This window comes from Acanthopagrus latus, chromosome 16 (genome assembly GCF_904848185.1).
Source record: "Acanthopagrus latus isolate v.2019 chromosome 16, fAcaLat1.1, whole genome shotgun sequence".
Taxonomy (NCBI): domain Eukaryota; kingdom Metazoa; phylum Chordata; class Actinopteri; order Spariformes; family Sparidae; genus Acanthopagrus; species Acanthopagrus latus.
This window is the reverse complement of record NC_051054.1, coordinates 14,298,342-14,326,207: the sequence shown is the minus strand read 5'-3', so window position 1 is coordinate 14,326,207 and position 27,866 is coordinate 14,298,342. Positions and strand designations below refer to the sequence as shown.

Here is a 27,866-nt window from a genome sequence, read left to right as displayed (position 1 = left end):
TTGCGCCCGGATTGAGATTGACAAAACCATTACATGTAAGATTTTTCTATTTTCTGGGAGAAATTGAGATCCGTGGATAAATTCTCAAGTTTGACTCATCTGCACTAAATGAATGGAATTGATTGACTTGGAGATGTTGCTGCATAGCCAATCAATCTAAAGAGGGACAACCCAGGGGGATGCGGAGAGGAAGGGCCTCCTTTTGTTTTGGGGCCCGATGTCATCCAGTCCTTGACCTTGGGGAGGCAAAGAGGGTGCGGGGGGGGTCTGGGCCTCGGTGCTGAGGCCTGAGTGAGAACGCTGGGACAAGGGCTTGGATGCTCAATATGGGCGAGCGGGGCTTTCAAGCAGGGTCACGGGGTCAGCAACAATGCTCAGGAGTATTAATGAGTGACCTTCGGAAAATGGTGGAGGAGGAGGACGGAGGGATGGAGGGAGGAGGTGGAAAAAAAAAATGAAGGAAAGGGGGTGGGCGGGGTGAGTGGCAGAGGGAAAACTGTAAAGCCCTGAGAGAATGGAGGCTGAGACCTGTTTCTCCAAGATAACAGAGATTGGCCTATGAAAATGCATCCATCACAAGGCCACTAAGCCGGAGCCTTCTTTTGTGTGTCCATGTCGGCTGAGAGCGACGGCCGATTGGGGGGGGGGGGGCGGCGCGGGGGCGGGTGGGATGGTGTTGGCGGGGGCCAATCTGCAGAGATGGAAACTAGGGGTTAGGGGAGGAGAGAAAGGGTAAGGGAGGGAAGGGTCGCTCGGGCCAGGCTGGCTTGGACAAGTGAAGTGGGAACGCTCCATTGCTTATTCAACAGGGAGCAGATCTCTAAGAAGATAGAGGCCCACCAATCTTTTGAATTTGCGGGGGGGGGTGGCTGCAGCGGCTAACGTGCAGGAGATTTCTAATTTTTTCAGCGGGCGCTTGGCTGAGGGGTTTTGGGCGGCGCGAGGTGGAGAGGAAGAGCGATCAGCGTAATGCTCTTTAAGGTTAAAGGCTCAGGTACTACTCCTTCGATAAGGCTTTCAGAGTATGTTCTGAGGAAAATATTGGCATTGAGTGCATGTAACAATTAACCTGCTTTTATCCTCGCCAGTGAGTGGATTCTGTTTTAAAAAGAAGAGCACCTCCTTATATATTGATTTTAAATTTATTTCAAATACTTCTCCTCAGCTCAGTCATAATAAACTTTGAAGCACATTCTTTGCTCATTTTTTTTTTCTTTTTCTTTTCCGTTCTGTTTAAAGTGCGCTGTTTGAGTCTTTTTCCTTTTAAAATAGTGAGCTTGTCACCCAGAGTACAGTGCATATCCATCTCCTTTTTTTACATCCCAGATCAATGCTATCGGCAGGAGCGCAGGAACAGGATCGTCAACGTCCCACCGACTCGTGTTTTCCTCCCCTTCAACTGCTGCGCTCTCCAGAATTTCCAAGAAAACACTCTCCCTCCCCTCCACGTCGCTGCGCGTTCGCCTCCTGACGTGACGAGCAGGTTGACAACAGATGAGCAACAGAAGAGAGATAGATTGTGCAGAGCGCGGGGGAAGGCTGCTCCTTGCTGACGACTCCTGTTTTGCATTGGAAGTGGCACACTGACGCATTCAAATTAATGTGGCTGCCTTCAACTTTTCGCTTTTTTTTCTTTCTATCTCCCTCCTTCTTTACCCCTCGGGCTTTTTAATTTTCACCGGCCCCTTCTTCTCCGCGGCTTCTGTCCATCCTGGAGACAGATGCACCATAGGCGCTTTAAGGCTCTGTAATGTATACATTATTCATATCACTCCACAAAAGGTGCTCATTAAACTTTACATGGCCAATGGAGTAGGCAGCCACAGATTGAAAGTGTTGCCCATATCACAAATGTCACAGTGGATTGACAGAGAAAGGAGAGTGTGTTACTGGGGGTTTGATTTGAAGATGGCTTTGATTTAACTCCAGGGTCATTTGCATCTGGCTTTTTATCTATCCTGCTTTTTTCTGTTCACCGCCTTTTTTGTATTTGCGTTTTGAAAACACAAGATTCAAGGGCAAAAATGCACATTTTATGTGCAAATATGCAACATTTGCTGGAATTATTAAAGGGGCACTATATTGTTTTAGAGAAGAAAGTCAGAGCTGTAATATTTACAACATTTATGAGGTACTGATTCAAACTTTTTCCGTTAATGACTAAACAAGCTGTTCTCAGAAGAAAAATAAGGCCCCCAGAACACAGTTTGAAGCTAGAATGGTGGCAGGGTCCGCCAAACACAAGTTAAACAGTATGAAATTGTGTTGTCCTTTAAGGTCAGTTTGTGGAAGTTGCTTCCAGTAAAACTACAAAGTGTACCTTTAAATATAAATATATATGTTTTGCCAACTGTGGCAGATACAGAGCAGTAAGTTGCTGCAAGAAGGAGCAGGCACAGTGCAGGACTTTGACTTACGTATGTATGTATGCATAAACCCCATACACAGTAATTCGACATCAAATGCATCTTTAAATGTGCCTAAACCCTAGCAGCGCTTCTCACATCACAAACAAGCTGCCACAGAGGGCCCTTTGGGTAAGACCTACACGCTTTCTCTTTTCCTTGGCCAGGGTCTCTGTAGAGAATTCATCTCTCAATAATACAACACTTAACCCTCCTGTATTGTCCATAAAAGGGCCGGGGGCTTGGCAGGTACAGTAAACTGGTGGGACAAAAGCAGCAAAAGCTCGGCATCGAGCTGAGAAAAACATCCACACAGGGAAATGAGCTGTCATTACAGTAGCAAGGCAGCACTCAGGCACTTCTCTGTATGCGCTCATCTCTTCTGCTCGCTACCCCCAAGGTCCTCTTGCACTCATAAATACATAATTACGCCCACCGCCCGCCATGATGATTTCTGTTTTCATCAGCTGTCAGAAATGACCTGAATTACCCATCACTGTTTGACCCAAATGCAGCCGTCAGATATGTTAATCACAGCTTACATAACCACTCAGCCCTCTCTCCACCGACTTAAACTGTGTGTACGCGTGTGCCTGAAACCCCTTTAAATAGCACCTGTCACCAACAGAACAAAATAAAGAAGAAGAGAAAAAAAAAATGAATGGAAGAAATTTTAAACTCCAGATGAGGGTGTTTTGCATCCATAAATTAACCTTGACTTTGACGTGTCTCGGCGGGAGGCGTGCCGAGCTGTACCTTTTTAATGTTTAACATGACAGAAAAGGCAGAAAAACAGCAAAGGCTGATGTCCCTGAAAGCTGTGACCTGAACTCATCCGGTATGCCGAGTGTGGAGGCGGAAAACAAGATAAATGTTACGTTGACTTCGAGAAATATTTTGACAACGGAAATTAAATATGTATTTATGTAGATATTGTGAAGACAGTATTAACAGGATGTACACAATTCTGTTTTTCATATTTCCGATGATGAATTCATCACTTCAGTTTATTCCATGCATGTTTTCGGCATGGAAAATTCTGCCTGTGCCGCACACAAGTGAACTGGGAAGACCCCCTTCGGGCACTTTCAGTTCACCCCCATTCATTTTCTATGGGACTCTGAGATCCCACCATAACCTCGCTTTAAAGTCAAGCGTGTTTGACATTTTAGTGTTTGAACTCATGTAGCCGGGTACAAGGAGAGTGTTCCCCTCAGACAAAACATGGCCGAGGTCACAGTGGGATTTGTAGGTACAATCCTACAGCCTGATGGCATTAATATTTCTTTGTGGCACATTTATAGAACAAATCTTAACTCCAGCCACATCAATATATTATGACAAAATTATCTGCCTTTTTCCGAGTCCACATAAATTCATAGCCGGCGGATGTTTGCATTTTGTGTAAGATGTTTGCACAGCGTGACTAACGGATCATTTTGTAAAAGTACCACTTGTTCAAGTACACTGCATTATCTCGCTCCCGTATCTGTTGTGTGTAGCTGTAATTATGGGCAGGAATTTATCGGCTAATCACGAGTAATATACAAGTAAGAATTTAATTTTTCGCTGTCAGCGCAAAAGCATCACGGCAACAAGTTGCAGAAAAAGGGGGCTTTTTTGCAGTGCTATCTCATTAGTGGTAATTATAACAGATATCATCTTGTATTATTGTGTGAACCGAACATATCCCCGAGCTAAAGTCCTTCCCCCAGCCCAACGCCTGTTTCCACACAACACTGGGTAGATTTCGCTCTGCCGTCTTTTCTTTGCATAAACAGTGCCTGCAGTCAGAGTCTGCTCTGATCAAAGGGACAAATCTATCCAGGAGCAATCAGGTTGCAGCGCTAGGCCGGGCTGCTGACAACTCCAGGCTCTTTGATCAGAAATACATCATCTTCAGCAGGCCGCCTGCCTGGATGCCTTTGTCTGGGGCCAGGAAATAGGGGAAGTGATAGCTCCCTCTTGGTGCTCCTCTTCGCTGCTACGCCTTTTGGCAGGCAAGATGAAAGCTACCCCAATTATAAGTGAAAATACCCCCAATGAACTGAGCCGAGCTTCTGGGGTGCAAGCTGGAGCCACCACCCCCTCCGCCATATCATCGCTAAATCTCTATACGCTGTCTATGCATGATGGTACAAACGATATTGTCAATTTCTCTTTTCTCTACCCCTGTCTTTCGGGGCAAAATGAGACTTTGCTCGAGATAGTGTGCCAGTGCAATTGAGGTCACGTCCAAAAGCATCGGTCTCCCTCCTCCCAATTTAGTAACCGCAGTTCTAATAACATGGTCTTCTCGGCGAAGGGAAAAAGAAAAGTGAATGTCTGGGCCCTCTAAGCGCACCTCCTTCGCTCCCCCTCCCCTTCTTTCAACCCCTTGACTGTGAGCTAAAGCGATTTTTTTTTTTTTTTTCCACACAGCTTCAAGAGGTGGAACAGGAGATGTTGAATGATGGACAGGTGTGCAGGCATTGTGCTGTTCTGCTCTGCACTGAAGGAGATCATTGATTTGCATTACAGTCCCACACATAAAACACAACCCCCTTCACACGTGCACACACACACACACACGCCCCCATCCACATCTTACTGTTCCACCCCTATGACTGCACCACCTCCCACATGGCAGCCCACACCCCCGGCTCCTAATCAAGGAGTGAATGTTTATCTCACTTCCTGTCTTTTATAGGGGTGGGGTGTTATCTCCGGCTTCTGGTAGCACCTCACCTGGGCTGACCTGAGAGGGGAGAGCTATCACGCCTCGGAACGGGCTTTTACAAGATGATGTCAAAACCATACATTACCTCACAGAGAATATACATCTGGATGCATTAAAATGAGGGTTATTGCGGGAGACTTAACCTTTCTCACTGTCACGCTTGCCTCATATCTTGGCTCAAACAAATCAAACCAATTTCACTTTGAATATATTACCCAAACATTTCTCTCTTTTTTTTTGCTATCTTGAAGCATGCAGGAAGAAAAAAAAAAAAGGAAAAAAAAAGAAGCAGCACCAACACCCAGGGACGCCGGTGCCGCTTAAAGGTGTAATCCCCCACGTCAACAGCCTCGGAAGCATATCAGGTGTCTTTAAGCTCATCCACCTGTCAGTGAGCTCTTCCAGCAATTACACATCTGTCAAGTGTCACCTATCTCAGCTCTCACTGACAAGGGTTATGTCAAGCAGTCAGCCATTACGGCGGCCCAAATGGAGTCTGCATTGTTTAGAGCCAGCAGGAAGTGGCTGTGGCATGGAAGAGTGAGCAGAGTCTCCATAGTGTGACTGGGAAGCCAAGCTAACGGTTAGTTTCGGATACGGAGGAAGGGTTGTGGGGAGTGGCGGGGGGGGGCTCGTGTCCAGATCTCTTTTCTCGCGTCTACTCATATTTCTCAGAGCTGGAACGGCAGCGAGGGTGTTTTTTTTGTTCACTACAGCCCCGGGACTCATCCGGGCTGGTTAAATCTTTGCCCAGGGCAACGGCTTTTATATGCATGAGCTTGATTTGACCTGTCTTCGGGCTGTGAAGAGGGGTATGCAAAAGAGAAAAAAATCTGGCTGAATATTAAATATGATATCAGCTTTAGCCTTTCCACTTGCTTTAATAGTGTCTCACACACTTATTGTTGGTTTGAAACAGATTCTGTGTGTTTTTAATGGTTCCCATTCCCCTCTGTAGTTTATTTTGCCCTGTGGTGGAAGAGACACCTTGAGAAGAAGCGGCCTCGCAGAGATTTCGTCAGCTATTTGTTAATGACAAACATAAAGCAATCATTTGACATTTTGATAATATGAATGCTTCCTTGCCAAGACCTATGTGTAAATATTGAGACTGTTAGCAGTATCTGTCCAGTCAATCTGAGGCTTCAGCCAGTAGACAGTTAGCTTAGGTTAACACAAACGACTGAAAGCAGGAAAACAGCTAGCATGGCTTCCTCCGGTGATAAAAAATAAGTGAATGAATCTGCCCACCAGTGCCACCAAAGCTCCGGACACTTATGAACCCATTATGTCTCTGATTTATGTTTAGTCTGTACAAAATTTGTGTGAAAATGACAAGTCACTGGTCCATCCTTTAGCTTACGCTAGCATGGCTCCCTGCAGTGGTTGAAAAAAATATGCCAAAATATGTCGGTGCCACAAGAAAAGTCAATTATTAACATGTTATGTCTCTGATAAGTGTTTAAATGCTCTATGTAAGAATTTGTGGCAACTTTCATGTATTTTTCACAGTCTTACTGGCCATATGAGAGCAAACTGTAATGTGAAGACAAAAAACGAGACCTTTCCCGCCTCCACAAGTCTGTGGACGATTTGTTTAAGTCGTTTAACACCGCTGGACTGTGGATGTGACTTTATGCCGGTTCTCGGGTGCCTCATCTCAGTGCCCGTCTTTGCTCCGCAACAGTTGCTAACGTTTTAGAAAAATGCAGCCCGTTCACATAAATAATGGCCAGCATTCACAGAACCCCTGTAATCTGTATGAAAATCAGGAATTGGTCTGTCAGATGGGAGATTCCCTTTTTAGCCTTTGAGACTATTATCATGATCTCCTCTGTAAAAACCAACCTCAACATCACTAATTGTAGACCGAAAACCACAAAACATTGCTAAAGTAACTTGAACGAGACAGCCGTTGCATTCTGTTAGCCCATACTGTACGCACTATATGGGTGTCACACTGCTTTTAAGGGTCTTCAAAGACTCCTTCTAAACACTCCTCGGCCCTCTTGAATATTTTAGTGTGTATTTCAGTCTGAGAGAATCATCAGATCGTGTCCCCTCTGTGTGGCCTGTTGTAATGGCTGTTAACACCCCTTCTTTGTTGCTCTCTCGGCTGAATTTTGTATCACAGGTGCTATACTCAGTGTTAAAAGCTCGCAAGTGGAGAAAGAAAGATTGAATCTGGGTCACTTTAATGCTCTCGTCCGTCACACCGCTACATCTCCTCAGGCCTGAGACGCAAGGCACATTGTCAAGTATTAATGAAGAAAATGTCCCTGTAGGGCTGGTGTTTGTCAAACCAAATTACATACATTCAGTTGGAAAGGTGAGGATTAATCTTTCAAATCCCTTCTGGATGTGTAGGATGCACCGTGCAATCCCACACTGGAAATAACCCCCCTGACACTGACGCGAGTTGGCTGAGCAGAAGTATTGTGCTGTTATGGTATACATACTGCAGGACGCGATGCCAGTAAACCAGCAAATATGCTGATAGCCACACAGTGGCTCCTATACAGTAGCTGCAGCAGCTGGTAAATATGCACACACTCTCAAAAAAAAAAACTGGGACAGAATAGATTCTAGCGGCCGTGCCAGCAACGGTTTGGTGTTTTGATTATTGTGGGGGGTTTTTTTCCCTCCATTTTTGGCTTTTTCATTGAAAAGAATAATTCTGACTGGAGATGAACATAACAAAAGGAGCAAGTGTGAGGCAGGCTTTGAAAATAACATCAACCTATGCGACAATAATGTCTTGCTCAGGTGGTCATATGGCAGCAGTGGGAGCTTAAAACACATGCAAATGTTTCTTTCATTGTCATTGTAATCACATGAACAAAGAGTGCGTGGACAAATACATAGTTGAACCATGTAAAACAACCAGACAAACAAATAAGCAAAAGAACAAATAAAAAAAAACAAAAAAACTGCTAAAACGCCAACTGTATGTCAATAGCTGTGTATTTTTTTTCTGGCAAAATGGCTTTTTTTTCACACAAATCACTTTGCAGTAATGGTTGAAGCTTTGGTCCCATGTGGTGGTTTTATTTGGATGCTGAGAGAGAAAAAAAAAATCTCAGTCAATTAAATGCCATTGACAATACGGAGACGGGCCGCTGTGAGAACGGCAAAGGCAATCCACATCCTCGCTCATTTATGGTGGGGATTTGGTCTGCCATGGGAAAGAAGCACTGGAGGTGGATCTGCAGAGCCCCCCCCCCTTCTCTCCTGCTAGTGTCTTGCTGAGATTTAAATAAGCCTAAAGATTACTTGAGGGCCTTTAAATGCAAATTTTGGTGAGTGTGCAAAGCCCTTCCTGTAAACCTCAGCCTTATCATTTGCCTCCCAGATTAGGGCCTGTCTGAGATGGGAAGCTGGCTCCAGGCCCCCCAATAAGCTGCAGGCCAGGGGCCACTCCAGTGAGAGGGAGATGGATGGAGAGGAAAGGAGCTTGCTGTGGCTATGTGTGCCAAGGTCAGTGGTGGCTGCACTCACAATAATCAGCGAGTATCAAGAGACTTACATCTGGGGGTTTGCTTATCTCACTGTGTGTTGGTGTGCCTCCGCGTGCCAGCGCACTCGTGTTTGTGTGTTTTTAGCGCCCTCGAACACAACAATCGCGAGGGCTCCGAGCCAGGATCTTTGACAGATTAGGCAATAATCAATTAACAAATTAAGGAAAAGTATGCCTTACTGCCTTGTATGCCATGCATTATAAAACACTTTGCTGCACAGCTACAGCAATTGGCCCAGTGTCGTGCACTTTTTTTTGGGGGGGGGGGAATAACAGATGTTAGAAATGGCTTTGATAGGTATATTGGCTCAGAGGAAAAATCCAAGAGTATTTATAGTTTGAAACATGAAAGGATCCTGGCTTGTGGATGCATTTATATTTGAATGGCACCCACTTCATTACTTAATGATTTGAAAAGGCTGTTAGAGGGGCTGAGCCTGAGCCAGCGAACCCATGACCCCGCTGAGTCAATGTGCTAAGCAGACACAGGCTCTGCTTCAGGCAGCTACACTTCTCACACCACAGAAATATGACACACGGAATGAAAGAGAATATATTAGATTAGAATACACCAGCTTGTGCACAAATGAAATCTCACACATAAGCTCGCTTAAGCAGCAACATTCAATATCTTAACCCTTAAAATGGATCGACTGACTATGTGTAATGTGCCGGGGGTCACTTTAGTGACAAACTCGCAGAGAGCTGTCTCCTCGGCTCTTCGGAGCTTCGTAGCATCTTTCAGCTCAATTAGTTTTGTTTTCCAAACCAAGAGGGGAAGTCTTGCATGGCCAAGCATATCTCCACTGTGGAGGGACAGTGCTGGGTAAAAGGTCTGGCCGTAACTATTTACATTCTCCGATAAAGTGAAAAAAACAAAACAAAAAACAAAACAATCTGGCTTATTTGTGATCCGTTAGGCCAATTACATTAGTAACACATAAGGTGGTGGTGAATGCAATGATGGTGCGCCTGTAAAATTGTGCAGAGGGGAACTTGTTGAAACATTTGCATGGGGGAGTCAAGTCCTGACATTAAAAAAACTAAATCCCTGCAGGAGAAAAGGTAACAGCTGCCAGGTTAATGCGAGGGTAACTGTGTTTTTAAAAACGCTAACATGCAGATAATGTAAGGGAGGAGAATATGACTAAAATGGTCAACCTATTGCAGACTTACGGTGTCCATGGGATGCATCGTTTCTATGCCTCCCATTCATTTTGCATGCAAGCAGCTGTAAAAAGCCTGCTGACTGCGTTGGGTCCTGTTGCGAGAAACGGGCCGATGATATTGAAACTGAAAATTGAAATGGGTCTACTTTGAGGGCTGTTGCTGAAACACCGAGTATAGAAAATTCAATAGCTTTTGAGACCCTTTATTGACTTCATATTTAAAGAGAGAGTTCCTGTTGACTTCAATAAAACTAACACAGAGCTGTGTTGGAGCCAGAACCTACCAGCCATTACTGGAACTGCAGCTCAAGCCAACTCTGCGTTGGCTTCAGGGGTGAATTGTAATGGTTACCGTTAGCTGCAAAGTGGTGTGACTCAGGCAGATGTTGCACAAGGGCACAACCATCGAAGCTATTTGGGAGCGTACATTCACTTCCCCTGCTCTGATGTTTTGGCTCTCTGTGCCTCCATTTCACAAACCAGGGGCCTCTGGTCTGAAGTCTGCAAAACCATCCATTTCTCTCCATATCAGACTATCTGAGGCACCGAGGTCACTGAACTGCGCCACCATCCGTCAGTGTACATCCACAGTGCAGCATTATGTCACTCCACCCTCACTGTAGCCTACTTTCCGTGCATCTGGCACAGCGTGCCGGCACAGCTGGTGTCAACAAGGACCTATGCTGTCAAAAAGCACCAAACTCAGGTCAAGGTCACGGAGGGAAAAGTTAGTGATGGTGGGAGGAAGGGTGGTGGCAGTCGTGACTGATGTTGTGCTTGACTGCTCTCTGTCTACAACAACCACCCACCTCCCCCTAACAAACCTGCGCTCACACACACACACGCAGAATCCCCCTTTCATCCCCTTTTTCTTTAGAACGTCCCCTTGTCATACAACCTCCCCTCCTCCCTCCCAGGTGCTCAGAAACGATGTGGATGAGGTCGAGGACATGAGGAGCCCACCGGAGAGAGAACAGATGTCACATGCCTCTTGCACCACGCTCAGGGATGTGTGTGTGTGTGTGTGTGTGTGTGTGTGTTCTGCACTGTGACAGGTAGCATGCCGTGGTTGAAAGGTAAAGCAGGGCCTTACTCCCAGAAGGAAATGGAATGAAATGGGGGGCAATATGGGGGAAGGGGCACTAGGATGAAAAGAAATGTATGAAAATAGGGCCTGGGGTGTAGACACCTTGTTGTCTGGTGTTCAGTGTGAACTTTACAACAGGCTGTCAGTCAGGACTGTAACCCAGGCACCCCATTCGCCTGAAGAAAACGTTAGCAGTTTATGTTTCTGCAAACCATGGATACTTTCCAATTTGTCATATGTACCATATTGACATTTCTACAATACATTGTTCATGTTACTTGTGCTGAGGTTATTTGGTAGGCTGGAGGAGATGGCTGCCAAGCCACTGACCCCTGTTCTAGATGGTGTTTTCACATCTGTAAGTGTGAAACCACTGGATGTTTTTCACAAGATGTCGAGTCAAATCCAGCCATGTTAGTGGCAATGAAACCGTGTATTTTAAGCCAAAACATGATCTTTTCCTAACCCTTGCCAATTGTTTTTTCTGCCTAAACCTAACCACAGCACATGAGGAAATGCAAAGTTACGACGTAAAGCAATGCTAAGTTTCAACAGACTCGTGATTTACAGAATGGTACATTGTCTGCATTTTGATCTTTGCAACAGACCCCCAATAATCAATAAAAGAACAATTAAATGTGCATTACATTTAAATCCCTGCCCCTGAAAGAGCTGGCGTAAATCACTGGGACAACCACCTCAGAGTGGAAAGTCATTTACTGCTGTAACAGCTGACAAGACGAGGTCTTTTGTCATGGCAGCATGCGCACTTTCATTTATCATTCATGGGTCATATTGTTCTAGATTGGTGATTAGACACTTGGCAGATTCAGAGCTGCATTAATGGCCCAAACATATGCACCTACACAAGCATACACATCGATTAGAGGTTACCTTTCAAAAAAAAAGGAAAAAAAAAAAATCAAATGTATCAGCCCTTTTCTTTAGCTTCCTTGAAAGCGGTATCTCTGGTGAATTCAGAAGTACAGCATGTTCTCGATCAAGATAGCCTCACCTTTGTCATAATTACACATGCACACATGTGGCCCGCTAAATGTACACTCACCTGTGAATTAGCTCATTAGAAATCACGCTGATAACAGACCCGTCATGTCCACCTACCACGTCGAGAGTGATCCACTGTGTCCCCTGTGATACCTCCCTCTGTGATAATGTACATATTCATTATTCAACACTGGCTGTCAGATTAACAGAATATTCGGCAGATTAGCTGGTTAGCTGTCTGGTGGTCTTGCCTTTTATCCAGCGACTAGAGTGCCCTGACTGACTAAGCACATCATAATGGCAGCAATCCCAAGTGGTATGTGTGGTGCAGGAGGAGGAGACCTGCTTTTGGCACTTTGGATCAGCTCTGACTTTTCTGAAAGGGTTGGATGGATTACGCTGTCTCTAAATCTTTGCATGGACTTATCATAACTACTGTATGTACATGTATGTGTACGAATATTTACGTGCCATGTTTGGCCATGAGGGGAAAAGAATTTATCCTTCAGTCAGAGTCAGAGGTATTCTGTACCTTCCAGGTACTGAAGCTGATGAATATCCGGTAGAGCTTAAGCGTTCAAAGCCACCTTCATGCTGCGGCCGGTGAGTCCTGCATGATAAGCAGGCGTCTCTTTCCTGCAGCACAGGTTCTCTGTTCAGATGATGAAGAAATCGGACCCGAGTGCCTCCCTGCCCCCCAGAAAACGCACGCATGTGAATTTGTGTATGTGCGCCTGCGTGTTTATGCGAGTGTGTTTGTGTGCGCAAACCAAACTGTTTAATCTGAGCCAGTCGTTGCGTTTCGCATGGTTTTGGCAACTTTTGCGTCTTTCGTTTGAAGGTGACATCACTCAGAGGATTCTCCACTCCAGTGTGCACATTATGTGAGTCAAGCTACAGAATGTGTGTGTGTTGCACATATGCTGACAATTATACGTCCGTTTCCAGAGGGAAACCAGTGAGCAGGATGGAAAGTGTATTTGAACCTACATTACATAAGTGTACAATCAGTGGGTATGGTAGTGATTCAAACTATGGTAAACATGTTGGCAAGAACTAATCAGAGGATCTTTCATCTTCTAGTGTTGCAGTTTATTCATCATTCTGGCACAGGGATGTATACTCTGGGGTTTGTGTCGAGGGTGTAACCTGTGTGTGTGTGTGTGTGTGTGTGTGTGTGTGTGTGTGCGAGTATGTGTGTGTGTGCGCAGGGGCCGAAAGAGTCTGAAGGTGCACAAACGTGTCTGTTCCCATAAATAATTAACATCACCCATTTTACAGCAGCATTACAGTCTGCAGCTTTTTTCTTTTCTTTTCTTTTTTTTTTTCATCCAGAGCAGATGAGGCAAGATCCTCATCAAACCTGCGTATTCCAACAAACACTATGGTTAAAATCATTAATAGTTGGAGCGGATTTTATTGGACAGGCCTTTATTAATGTTTTACAAGAGGATTGCCTCATTCTCGAATTACCGTCCGGGCTGAATGTATCGCTGATTTGGCCTTTAGTCTGGGAACGGCGCAACACTCTTCTCGGTCCCATTCGTCGGGCCCCCTGAGTGTTTACAATTTGCCTTCCGTTGTAAAAAATGGGACTGGTCTGACTCTCCCTTGCGGTTGACTTTTGTTAACTCCGAGGTGCCATGTCCCTGTTCTGTATGTTCAGGAGAAGCAGCCAGAAGAGCGCAGCGGGGGCGTCGTAAAAGAGCCTCACAGGATATTGAAATAATGACTGTTGTTTGCAAAAACAGGATAGCCCAACTCAAATCATTTCCTCATGTATTTGTCCTGGCTGATCATAAAATCTTCCAAGAACACTCAAAGTTGTCTGCGGTCTGCTAATCCAATATGGAATAGGGCACATAGAAAAGAAACATTGCCTCTAACTACCTAGTTATCTGGCTGAGTCTGCCAAGCAGCCCGAATCTGTTCTGATTTTTGGCCTATCAGTCTGGAGAGTGAGGGCACAGGCAGTGAATTAATGGTCAGGAGATTTATTTGTTTGGTGTAATAAGGACTGTAAAACAGTAAGAGCTCTGTGCAGCCTTGCAGGCCCCCCTGCCCCGTGGGTACAATCAAATGTTGCCAGTAAATCAATAGAGCTGGAAGAGGTTTTTATAACCTGAGTTTAACACCAGGCTCTAAGTGCTCCAGGTGGCAGGTCATTTGTTCATTATCCCAACTTATCACAATAAACAATGGCAACTCTGATTGGACTGCTACCACGAGAGGGGAAAAAATTGGAAAGGAGGAAGACAAAAAAAAAAAAAATCTCAGGTGGGCAAAAAGAGGGCTAATAAGGAAGGCAGAGAGTGGGCAGGAGACGGAGGAGCAGCAGAAGATTAACCGCCGTAATTACGCGCAGGAGCACAGAGGAGGGCTGGGACAGTAGGAGTAACAGATAGCGCAAGAGCTCTACAAGCTGTCAGCCTGCACAGATGACTCCTCCGATGCCACCGTTTGTAATCGTGCCTCCCTCTTCCAGTGGTGCCAACAGGTTTGGGCTTTTAATATTGTAAATACAAGCGGCGAGGCCTGGCACACGCCTCGCTGTCAAAAGGAGACGAATGCAGTTGCGCGCAGAAACAAGACGAATCGCTTCAATAATTTCATGGCCTCTTTAAACATGTCTCGAGCCGCTCCCGAGCTGTGCTGCACAAGTGATTGAGAAGTATCTAATGGTAACATGCGGCCGCAGATCATTGAAAGATAATTGTATTTAAAGGGGCACTATGTAGTTTTGGAGGAGAATTTTAATATGTACACTATTAATGAGGCATTAATATCAACTCCCTGAATCATTTATTTTTTCCATAACTGAATAAACAAGCTGTTCTGAGAGGGAAATAATGTCCCTGGAACACCGTTTGAAGCTAGAAAGGTGGCAGGGTCCGCCTAATGTAAACAAAGTAAAACAGTATGAAACACCACGCTCGTGCAGTAGGTAAAGCAGTAAAACGAGCCTACATGCTGTTTGCAGATGGCTTTACCCAAAGGACCTTACAGTAATGCGAGTGCATTTTTGTGACCCCACTGGGAATTGCACTCCTAACCCATGATAACCACATGCTTTATCAACTGAACTACGCAGGGCCACATGGTTCCGCACCTTGTAAAGGTGAGCGGCGTGTTTGGATAAGGCACCCAGAAACAACAACCACATGAATTATCGCCAAGCAAAAAATAAATAAAAAAAAAAAAAAGTTCCAATCTCGGTTATTCAAATTGGGTGTGCTTAATTTATGACTCCTGTACAGGAGCGTGGCAGCTGGAGTTTGTAATTATACTACACACTCTTTCGACGCTGCTGCAGACACACTGCTGCATAATTTACATGTCTATTAGCTCATCAATTACAGTGTAATTACTCAGATGCACAACTAGCTTTTTACCATATTATAGAGCACGTCATCAAATGAATAAGCGAGCAAACAAACAAACAAGTAAACAAGGCGATAAAGACGGCGCAAACAAAGAGATGGTGGCTTGAAAGGCTTCTCCGGCGCACGGCACGACGTCACTGAGGTTCATCCAGCAGCTTTTACGCTTTTTCATCCCTGCGACTCCCCTTCGTGCGTCTCAGTCTGAGAGGGCCTTATCCACGGCTTATCATCTCCACTTGTTTACCCCTGGTTCCACTGTTCTGCAAACCGTCTCATGATTCATTACTCTGATTAATAAGCCTATCATGTGAAACAAAAATACTGTGGTGTTGCATCTCAAGGCTCATCGTCTTTCCCATAAGCTGTTTCTTCTTCGTCTTCTTCTTCTCTCTCTCACTCTTTATTTGTTTCCCTCCCCCCTTCACTTTTGAATGAATTAATGACAGAGTGATTTTTAAGAATGCATTATGCATGATAAGAATTGGTCTGTAATGGAAACAAACAGAGACAGTGGCGCAGGTCGGTGGTGGCAAATCTATTGACCATCAGCGGCGCCCTCATCCAGTATGCATTACTTATAGAGGCTGGATTTGCTTTTGTGCTGTGAATACTAAAACTCGAGCCAACCGCGAGAAGCCCCGAGTGCTGATGACCAGTATGGTTTGAATTCTTTGCCATATCGATAACCTTAGAGGGATGTGACTGAAAAATGCAAGGCTCTCTGGGAACTGACCTGCCGTGTGTCTAGGGTTGGGTCAGGAACATGTCAGTTCCAAACAGCATGCCTCTAAAATACAAATGGAAATGGATGAACCAGCAACAGCTTTAAATAGTCAGTGGATGAGGTTAAAAGAAGTAGATAGCACTGATCCCATCATCCACTCACTTGGAGCGCAGTCTCGAAGACATCGTCACTGCAGCTCTGCCATGTTGCGCAGTCACTCTTTCTCAAAAACGCCTGCGTCATACACAGACTGTGGCAGGGCTTCCTTGAAATATACCTTTTAATAAGCAGACGCCTCGTTTCTTTGCAGCATTGGGGCTCTCGTTGAGCCCATATAGAGTCAGAACAGCCCATTCAGCATTCAGCGCAATCACTGCTGTTGTTTTGGCTGCTGCAGGTCATAGCGGTGATAAATCTGGGAAAGTTAGCCTTGGTAATGGACTCCAGAAGGGGTCTGGGAGTTAAACAGTGATGAGCAATGGAAACTGTGGTCAGCAAGAGAGCAGCTGTAACCCTCTAACAGGCGTGGACAAGATGGGAGGAAGGAAACAGCCAAACGTTCAGAGGCCCAGCGATGGGTCTATTTTAGGAGAGGGGGCTGTAGGGAGAGGAGGAGGGGGATCCACCAGAGCAGCAGTTGAGCAGCACATGTGGGGAAATGCTGCGGGCCGACTGTTGAAGGAGCTCAGCAGGAGAACAAGAGATGAATAGCTTGTACGGAGGCACTGTTAATTCCCAAAAACTAGTTTTTAATGTTGGGTGTGTCTTGAGAGTTTGTGTAAAGGGTAAGCGGAGCTTCACAAGTATAGCCCTGGAAAAAGATATGTGGCGAGCCACCGTTGCATAATCCTCCAGAGACGTGGTTAAAAACTAGCAAAGGCAAATGTGCTCTAAAGAGGAAGAGAGCGAGAGAGAGAAGCCTGCTGCTGTTTTGTTGTAAGTGCTGTCTCAGGTTTCTCTCCTCTCCTTTTCACCTTTGACCCCGGAATGATCCTCGATTAATGCCATTTGTTGAACACAACAGATTCTTTGTGAACATGCAAAAAGAAATGGCTCAGGTATTGATATGTATATTAGCCCCCACGGACTCCGTCCTCTCTGCAGCTGAACGATTCCTATTGACGAGTATTTGCTGCCACTGCAAGTTATTGTGTAAATAATTGAACTAATTGATCAGGCTCAATGGGAATCATCAAAATGACTGGTTTAACGCGTGAAGATGTTTCTCGGGAATCAATACTGATTATTGCTCAGAAGGACCCGACTGTTATTGCGAGGTCACCTATCAGATGGCCTTAGCTGTTTACATTTTAATCTGGCTTTATTTGTGTTTTTGAGCTCCAAAGATTCATGCCATAAGGCTGAAACCCCCTCGTCTGGCTTATGTCTTGACAAAGTAAATAAATGATCCGGTACCCTCGCCGGTCGGGTTGGAATGTCAAAGGTCAGGGGGTCAGAGCTGCAAGCAGCCAAATTAGGTTTGAGGACACCATACGCTCAGTTCTCCTCTATTTGATTACTGCCTACCCATGCGCCCTAGAACATGGACAAACAAGCCGAGCACAGCTCACTGGAGAGTTTAATGTTGAAAACGTGAAGGTGAACATACGAGCGTAGTGATTCAGTCACCTTCAACATCCAACACTCCAAAGTTTTCAGCTCTGTTTTGATTGAGACCTTATGTGGTTAAAAATAAAAGTGAATTTGAAGTAAAGCAACCATGTTGAGACGGTGAGGTAAAGTATTTGGCAGTGCGCAGCATCTCCATGGGAGGAAAAGAGTGCTATGTGTCTGTTATTGTTGAAAAGTTAGGACTTCGCCTGCGCAATCTGTCATTTGTTTTCAGGGCAGTAGGCAACCCATGGGGAATGGATCTAATTTCCAACATTAAAGAGGCTTCAAGGCACTTGAAGTAAACAAATTAGACTTGGTGGTTCAGATGGCTCAAATGACAATATTTCTCAATAATTGGAAATGATAAAGAACGTCTTTGATATGTTAGAGGCTTCACCATGTCTAGAAAGCAGTGCGAAGGGAAGCCTGTGGTTTCCCTCCACAATCTCAAACTCATTATAAATCTTCACAGTGATACATTTTATAATGCTGTGTTTGGCTGAATAAACAGTTATGATTTGGCACAAAACAGACACTGTGGACGCCTGATTTGAGCAAGCTGCCAGCCTCTCTGTGTACACGATGGAAAGCAGGGAGCCGAGGAGCCTCTCCGGTGGAAAATATGAATATAAAGTCATGCATTATAGATTTGCGAGCAAATGTATTTATTCTCCTGCAAAAGTCGGAAATGTAAGCCGGCCAGATCAATGTGGGAGAGTTCATCTCTGTCCACCTAATCATTTGCTAATGGCTACTATCAATTGTCTGCCCACGGCCTCTGCATCCAACACTGTTGCAATTAAAGTCAACAAGCACATACTGTACCATCGGCTAAAGGTGCTTTAGCATGGGATTCCAGCTTAATGTATTGATTATCTTCTGCATGGTAAATTGGATTTATTCCACATCATCAGTCTTGTTTATTTATTTATAATAACACTGTAATTTATCAAAAGATGAAAGATTTCCTATCCCGCTGATGGGTGAGAGCGTTAGCTGTCAAGGTAATCCGATGTATTGTTTTTATCTTAAAGTATAGCGCGCTCCGTTCTTTTTGATTTATGCGCAAAATACTCTTAAATAATAAAGTAAATCTAGGGAAAGAGACTCAGAATTTGCAGGAAAGAACAAAGCGAGTCCTCAGAGAAAGAATAACAGACCTAAATGTGCAGCACTGTGGTAGCGCGACACTGTACAGCGCTTGTATGTCACACAGACTTAACAGCAGCTTGCACTTTTTGAATATGTTACTTATTTATTTATTCATTTGCTTGCTAGCTGGCCCTGCGCCCTCCTCCTCATGCCTGTGCCAGCATCGACAAACACATCACAATACAGAGGAGTGCTTGCTTTTGGAGTGTTATTATTTATTCATGCTGCCCCGGAGTCTTCCTGTCCATTCCAGACATTGTTTTAGTGTTTCTGTCACTGTTTTTGTAAAGACAGTGACACTGGTCTAACTACATCTGCAGATCACTGAATGGAGTAGTGGCGGGTTGTGTGTGTGTGTATGGTGCGTGTGTGTGTTTGTACCTATGTGTGCGCACGTGTGTGCATCCGACACACACTGTAAAGTTATGTCTGCCTGCATTAGTGTGTGGACTTATGTTGTGGCAGTGAATCCTTCCAACCCCCTGCCACCTATGCACATGTTAAACCGGGCCAACAGAATGGTGTAGCTAACTTGCCAATATGTTTCAATGATATGCAGCTAGCCACACGTTCTCATGCAAAGTCATTAAATGCCAACACTGCTCTGTCACACCGATTTGTCTCTCAACCAAAGACTTCCTTTGGCTTTTGGTGTCTTTATGCTGGGATCCCAAAGAATTTGGTAGTTTGCCCAGGTCGGCTCGGTTTTGAAAGACGTGACAATGCATGCTTCAGCCAGAGCTCCATGACCGTCTCAGAGTTCACGTTGCTTTCCACGTACATGTGTATCTGATCCATCTATGTGCAGAGATGGAGGGTGATATTCTGCCTCACAAGACGGTTTGGGTGGTTTTACGAGAAGTTTTTTTTTTTTTTTTTTTTTTTCCTGTTGGAAAGGTACGATAGGTCTTTAAGTGATTCAGTACAAAACTGCTCAATTAGCAGGGTGTTAGAATGATGAACTGGCTAAGTCGATTGTGCAGATGACTTTCATGAGGGCGGCGAGAGTTTGCGTCCCACGTGTAATTATGGTTTGGTTTTATGGCTTTTTACTTTTGGACTTAGTGGGTTTTTTGTGTTTTGGGTATTTAAAAGAATATTTCCAATTATTGGTCAGAATTTGGGTAGATTTAGGCAATAAAACTACTTGGTTGGATCTAGGACATAAAACAACAAGATCAGATTTTGGCATTGATAAAACTTGGTTAGGTTTTGGAAAAGACACAACATTGATCCGGTTAATAACTCAGGGTTCACTTTCAGTTGGGGGTCAGAAGCAGCAATGATCACCAAAAATAAAATAAAAAAAAAATCATCTCTGTTTGACATTACAAGTCACGAGCCAGCCAAGGCACCGCCCCTGGGCGAAATACCAAGATTTTAGGGAGTCCCATCAGTGTGCGACCTGCCAGAAAGCTTTTGTGGAAATCACAAAACGTTGGTATTTGACGCCGTGGGAATCAGAACAAGCTAAGTGAGCTAACAAGTTCAAAGTTATGGATATGTGCCGGAAGGTGATGAAGCTCAACGTTAGGTTAGCTGAACATGATTGCAGGAGGAATCATGGGTAGCCTATCATCAGTGTTGTTGTAATTCTTTGCTGATGATATATATTACTCATGTTAATGCTTTACTTTCAGACAGCAACCATTTATTTATTTATTTGTTCTATTTTTTCTAATTATTCCACTTGCCACTTTATTATGATTATTATTACACGGAGGTGTGTTCCCATGCTCCTGAGGTCACTCCCAGGCTCAGGAGACTGTCCCTGCATGCATAACACAGTGTGTGTGTGTGTGTGTGCGTGTGCGTGTGTGTGTGTGTGTGTGGGGGGGGGTGTCTCCACAGTAATATCTCCTCCTCTGGCATTGATGTAGACTAATGTAGCCCACCTCCCCTTGGGTAGACCTGTCTGGATCGTCTCTCAGAATCCCATTCATCCATCCATCCGTCCCGTAATAAAATGGTCTTAGCTGAGAGAGGCCGTTTGATTGCTGCCGGCCAGCTAGGCGGCGGCTATTCACCATAATATAATATTCCCCCTGTAGTCTGCACTTTAAACCTGTCTCACACTGACGAGCGTGCATCACCCTGTGGGGTCAGCGGGGTCTCCCATCACTGTCCAACCACCTAGTCTGACTGACGCAAATCCTTTAGAATTGCCTGTTTTGAGCTTGAGCACGCGTCCCCTGTTGACACTTCCCCGCACGTCTGCAGATCTCCAGTAACAATATCACCTATGGAATCAATCTCCGCGCCGTGTGTGAGGCCTATGGAAAGCCATTGATCAGCGCTTTGATGTCATGGCCTTTCATAAATTGTGACCTTTTTAGTATTGGCATGCCCCGTCACCGCCAGAGACGGTCATGCTCGTGACTCACTCCAGTGAAAAGACTGGAAGTGCGAGACGAACCAGTGTCACAGGTGTCAATGCAGCTGCTCCTTATTGACAATTAGGCTCCTCTGGACGACTGAAATGAAATCGGAGATGACAAGACCCCTCGACTTTGATCCTGACCCGACACCTCATACCAGAAATATGTAACTGTAACCCCTCCAGGGCAATTCAGTTTTTTTTTTATTAAGAAATAAAGAAAATTCAATGCTTGTTTGAACTATGTTTTTATTTTTTTAAGGGCAGGTTATGAGAAAAGGAGAAGATTGGTACTGTAGTAGTCATTCCCATATATATTTAAAAGGAGATGTCCAACAGGCAGCATTATGTGTTTTATGTGCTCGGGGGCCTTTCCAGTGACACAGAGCCATCTCGTGCTGTTCTTTCTCTCTCCTATGCTCCGAGCAGTTTGAGTTTTCAGCAGAAGGCAGCAGTCAGAAGTACTCCAGCTTGTTAAAATTGACCATAAACAGCTCATTGTTTTAAGAGGGCCAGGCACGGTCATTTGATACCGGCACTAGACTTGCTTCTCGCCCCTTAGCTATCCTGTTATTTCGCTCTCGTAGTACACATTGGGGTTCTAGGGATGAAATATTGGCAGTGCAAGGCGAGCGCATACTGCTTGCGAAGGATGCGTATGGAGTATTCTTTACACTAGGGGAAAGCGTTAGGAGCTCAGACTCGAAGCTCATGGTGGATATGAACGTTACAGGGCACTATAACGGCTTCATTTTGCTTTCATGTAGCAGAGTGTCACTTGTATCAAAGCTGTTTTTCCTCAGTGCCTTTCTCTATTTGCATTTTTCTTTGAAATCGTTTGTGTTGAAACAAATGAACTTAGAGCAGCATGTGGTAAAAAACACGATCAGAAAATGGCAAAAAAAAAAACACATTTAAAAAAAAAAAATATATATATGTATATATATATATATATCTGAGTTGTTTGTTTGGATGAAGGCAAAATTCCTTTTCTGTGAAGATAAAAGAGATGGTGCTTTCAGTACCCCACCTGTCTCTTTTCCACAGTCCTCTTCCTCCACACCCTCCTCTCTCTGTTTCTCTCTTTCATATTCAGCCCGTCATCGGTGTGCCTGACGGCAGTCTGATGTGTTCTCAGCGTGCTCCTTTACATGCACATGTCAGCGCAGTTGAATGAGTCACCCGAACTGACAGCAGATGGTGCTCTTTGGGTAGGAGAGGCCTGCTCGGTCCACTCAGCCTGCTCTCCATGCAATCTATCATCATTCTCCTTCTCTGTCTTCTCCCCCAAGACCACTGAGGGGACTCTGGACCACCATCCTCTGTGCCATCATTTACCTTTGTGCAGGGGAATGTCAGCCTGCTCAGCCTTGGGCTTTTTATCCAGGGAGCTTGCGGCAGCAAGTCGACGTGCAGTTTAGACAGGGATCCATGGGGCACTTCTTAATGATGTGGTTCAGTGATAAACCGGGGAAGACTGACTGACTGACTGAAAATTGTCTCAGTGCGGCAGGAAAAGCAGGAACGAGAAAGAGAAGCATTGTAGATAGACTGCCGGAGGAAGGCAGAGTGAGCGGTTCACTGAAGTTTAATGCTTTAAACTTTTAAAACTTGTCTCAGTCTCCAAATGTTTGCGTTATCAAGTGAATGAGAGACGGTTCTCCAGCAGCAGGGGCATAATTTCAATAAACCCTGAAGTGGCGGAGGCTACGGGAACATTGTAAAATAAGAAATCCTTATCGATTAGCATTCATTAAATGTGTGCACAAGACACATTTTCCTCAGGAGTGTCTATAATGTGATATAAACGCCGTAATGAATTCATTAGAGAACCTGATATACAGGGTGTAGGATTTAGCTGTTCACAAGCTCTCTGACCCGTTTCTGCAATGCAAATGTTTTAATATGCCGGAGTGTTGCTTGGAGCCAATCAGGTATATTGCAGTGATTAGATTAAAATCCGATTTTTCCGTCAACTCAGCAAAGCTGCATCGGTAGTCAATTAAGATCTGTCATAATGTGATGGAGGACAGTTTGAAATGATCCCCTGCTCTGCTAAATGTATGACAGGCTACTACTAAAAGGGTCAGCGCCGTGACCTTGATTCACCAGAGGCTTTAAATACACAATCTGCTGGTTTCAGCATATGCAATATTTCTCGTAGTATCCAAGTGAAACGTCAATGAAGTGTGTCTGCAGGCGCCCGTGCAGACGGTCCTTTATACGTTTCCCATTTTCCCACACAATAGAAATCAATGCACAAGTAATTCACATATTCATTAAGAAAATATGTCCACAGTTCTAAGCCTATTTGTGAATTAGCTGACAAATTATTCCTTTCACATTAGTGCTTTGACTGAGCGGCGGGCAGTGGGATTCAGACTTGGACACTCCCCCCCCCCCCCCCCTCTGTTAATAGTCCTACTTAATACTCATCAATCACAGCAGTCAAAAAATATTGATCGCTGGCTAGATTAAATCAGAGTTATTCCACTGCGATGGCTATTACAAAGTACAGCTATTACAGTGAAACAGTTCTTGATTTACTATGAGAGAGGATCTGCTGCCTTGTTGTAGTGTATTGCACCGAGCTACGGTATGTGTGTGCGTGTGTGTGTGTAGTTCAATCCAACTGACTCCATCATCAATCCATTTTTTTCTTTTGCCACAGCATGTATCTGCATTTCCATTCGCCACCTGGAGCTTTGTTACAAAATAACCATGCATAGAATTAAACTTTGACCACTTCGTTTTGTGATTGCAAGTGTTTGCGGGGGGACCACGTCAGGTGGATGTTGCACTGTATGACACCATCCTTGCATAACGCGGATGACCCGTAGGTATGCGTGTCAGATATGATGTCACCAGAAGTAGTCACGGTCGAATTACTAATGCAGCCCTGGCACCTGCGACACTTTGGACAGCGTCTGAATCATACAAATGAGCTAATAATCGACTCCTTGTGCAGAGAAAACTGACATTCTCCATCTAACGCAACCTGTTTTTTTGTTTTTTTTAAGCCACACTGGCAGTAAAGAACCACGCTCTGCTGGAGATGTACTGTCTGCCCCGTTTGACCTCTGTTGACTTCATCACCGGGGAGTTATGAAAGCCCTGTGAGTAGCGGCCCTGTTCTCTGCCTGCACTTGTGCGAGCTGAAACGCCTTCAGACAGGTGCTGCAGAGTGTGCCTCACTGCACCGAAAAACAGCTGGGGCCGGTCATCAGCGCTCACTGGAGATGACATCACCTGACAAGTGTTCATCTGACTCATCTCCCGCTCTCTGGCTCCATCTCGGGCCCCTGACACATGCTTCACCTCGGAGGCACTCGCACAGGAAACCGGGGGGCCGGACAGGACGGGTAGCTGCGGGCTTTAAGTTCAGTCATGCTCGTGCGTCGTGCCAAGAAAAGGGGTGAGGTAAGAGGGCAGAGGCAGGTGATGCAGTCTCGCTCATCATCACACTTTGGCAGGTGTGATGCTTTGCTTCAGTGCATCACTGGCCCTTTTAATATCTCAAAGAAGTATGCTGCACTCAGTGTGTCATATATTAGGGCTGTTAGAGAAGAAATAAGCCGGACACAAAGGGCAATTAAACTAGAGGAGTCAAGAGTAGGAACAAGGCTATTCCACTTTAGTGTGTAGGGTTGTGAATCAGGGAAGGTCCATCCCTGCCTAGGACATAAAACAGTGATCTCTTTAATTACCTGGCATAAAACCCACAGCATAATATTCTCACCCCAGTATTATACAGGACTGGAGTCGTATGATTCTCTGGAGGTGACTGTCTCGTAGCGTGGCAAGGGGAAAGACGGAGGTAATGTAAATGGATGGGCTCTTTTGTAGGCCGCTGTAAAAAGCAATCAATTAATTTGGTAATTTATACATTTCAGTAGAAGGTGAACTGGATGGAATATGTGATTTGCCATTAAACTGTCCAGCACATCATTCTTAACTTTAGATGGCTTAGCATGCGCTGAATGTCTGGCGAACGTGCTCCGCAGCTTCATAATGCATTTGTGGTGCTGTTGTGCCTCTTTGTGATCTTTTTAATTTTCAGTCACCCCATCCCATGCTTGTGAGTACTGATGTTATATATCTGTTTATTTATACAGCAGAAATAATACAATATATTTAACTTCATTGTACCTGCTAATGATTATAACAAAAGTTCTCCACTTGTACTGTGGTGTGGCAAATATCTGTATTTTCCGGTATATATTCTTTTGCTTCTGGTGCCAAGCTGTACAGTTTATGTACACAATGGCAGTATCTCATTGTGTTTTCATCCATAATTTAGTTTGAATACCACTATTGTACATATGTTGTTAGTAGGCCATGTTAATTTTTGTATATAGTGTTATTTAGTATTATCATTAACATTCCAAGCACGGAGCGCAAAAAGAAAGAGGCACAGAAACGTTAGCATGTGGCTAGCTAACGTCACTGATGGTTATCTAAATGATCAAGAAAGTTAAAAACACTATACGTGACAAAGAGCAGTCAACTATTAACAATGTCTACAAAGAAAACTGTGAAAAGTCAAGTTTTTTTAAACTAAGTTACTAATGAAAAAGCACTACATAAAGGCTGCTAAAGTGAAATGACACAACTGACTGTATAAACACACTTTATACTTTTGACACATCCACTGATTAAAAAAAGACAATAATAATAAAACCACTAATTAGGCTTCAGTTAAGTAAGGTTAATGGATATATAAAAAAGTACACTATATATAGAGAGAGTGTCGGATGATGGTGGCAGTTACAGTAATCATGCTTATGATAAAGATGATGACGCCTCATAAAATCATAGCTGAGGTGTTATTATTGCACTGCTTCCTCAGCCCCTCCTCTCCTCCATAGCGCATCAGATAAGTGCGCGCTGGTGCCGCCGCGTGAACAGCATTACATCATCCCGCTCCTTCCCGGCAAAGCGAGCCGCCGCGCGATGAGATCAGAGCCCCCTTGTTATCCCAGCAGCAGAGCAGACTGCTGCAGGACCTGAAGGATCCTCTCCACTTCACAGCCAGGGGAAAAATATGCGAGGCGGCTGTTTTGTCTGCCGCACCACACGACCCAAAAAAAATGGGAGCTCGGCTCAGGTTCATTCACAGGTGAAGCCTCTATTTCAGGTGCAGAGCAGAGGAAATCTGTCGGGGGCGGGGGAGGAGGTTTAAATACACTCGCATACAAACAGATAGTATACACAGACACTCGGAAACTTGCAAATCCCCCCAAAAACCACCCTGTGGTGTTTGCTGCGTGATCACAGAGCATACAAATCATTTTCTAGATCAAAGACTCCTCGTAACTCGGAGAGCTTATTCAGTTGAAATCTTTTTATATCCCGTCTGAATTATCCCCAGTTTTACAGCAAACACAAACCCAGACAGAGGAGTTTCATTTATGGGTGAGATTCACTTTGTTGTGTAACAAAAAACAGAGTTTTGTTTTTAGCCTCATCGCTGGTTCTCAATGAAGATTTAGCTTTATCAGATGTATGTTATTCTGGGCACTGCTCTGTGTCCTTCTCCCCCCTCTCCGGGTTACAGAGTGCTCAGTTTCCATTTGGGATTCAGCTGCATGAAGATGAATGGACGGATGATCTGATTCTTGTGGACCTAGGTGACTCCTGCCCCGGCTTCGGTTACACAGTCTCCGCCCTCGCCCCCTCACTCCCATTCTGGTTATCCTGTCTGTGACACCGTAATGATGACAAAGACTAACAAGTAAACAGCAGCATCCAGCACCACAGAGGACCCTTTTATGGCGCAATGAAAGTGAGGGATGAAGCGCGGTTGTCATCCAGGAGAGCTCCAGCAAATCACAGCGCAACGGCGAAACAGTCGGGGCGGCAGAGTGGAGATGACCGTGGCGGGCGCTGGCATTGAGTTGAGCTGTTTGTCAACAATCAGTCGATCTGTCAGTGTAATGCAGCGCAACAAATCAGCTCAGCCACCAGTCTCTGTCCGCAGCAAAGTGCTGGGGGAAAAAAAAAAAGAAAAAGAAAAAAAGAACTGTGTCACCGCTGCTGGAAGCTGAGTGCACACTCACATACCTTAGTATGACTTGGTGTTACTAATGAGGAGCTGATCCTGCTTTAAAGTGGTGTCAGATTTACAGTTTTAACAAGTTTTCCACTTTGAAGTGCCACATTAAAACCTCATTAAGTCAAAAGTAATGCGAATACATTTGTTTTGTTCAACATTTTTGGCCTCTGTATCCTGATTAGCTGGCGCTTTAGACGTTTAAGTCTTTTTTTTTTCACTCTGCAAAGTGGATGAGTTTAAAAATGCAGCCTGACAGCTTGTGCCTTACCAAATGTTTTCTCTCTTTTTTTTTTTTTTTTTTCTTTCACTCCCCGGGTTGCCAATGCATTCATGCCTACTTCTCCCTTTTGTTGCCCGTCCCATGCCAAGTTTCAGCAGCTGTGACAACACAGGGACCAGAGACTTGAAGAGATATATTGTTAAACACAAACCCGTCACGCACGCTGCCATTCAAACGCCCCCCTTTAACTAGATTAACGTGTTGCCGGCACTCTGACGACTACAACTTACATACTTTTTTTTTTTTTTTTTTTTTTTTAACTGTTCTGCGCACAGGGAGCCGGGGACAGTCTAATGACCTCGTGCAAACCTGGCTGTGCTCCGACACACAGGAACACATGTGCACATGAACACACACACTTTCACACTTTTTTTCTCCT

General features: G+C 44.6%; 1 long non-coding RNA gene across 1 annotated transcript in view; it reads left to right on the top strand.

Annotated features, from left to right (window-relative positions):
- Positions 1-27,328, top strand: part of LOC119004728 — a 44,100-nt gene extending 16,772 nt beyond the window's left edge. The window contains exons 3-5 of the long non-coding RNA XR_005070283.1: positions 8,477-8,601; positions 24,173-24,572; positions 26,710-27,328. This is a non-coding gene — a long non-coding RNA (uncharacterized LOC119004728). The remainder of the gene's footprint in view (positions 1-8,476; positions 8,602-24,172; positions 24,573-26,709) is intronic.
- Positions 27,329-27,866: the final 538 nt, after the last annotated feature.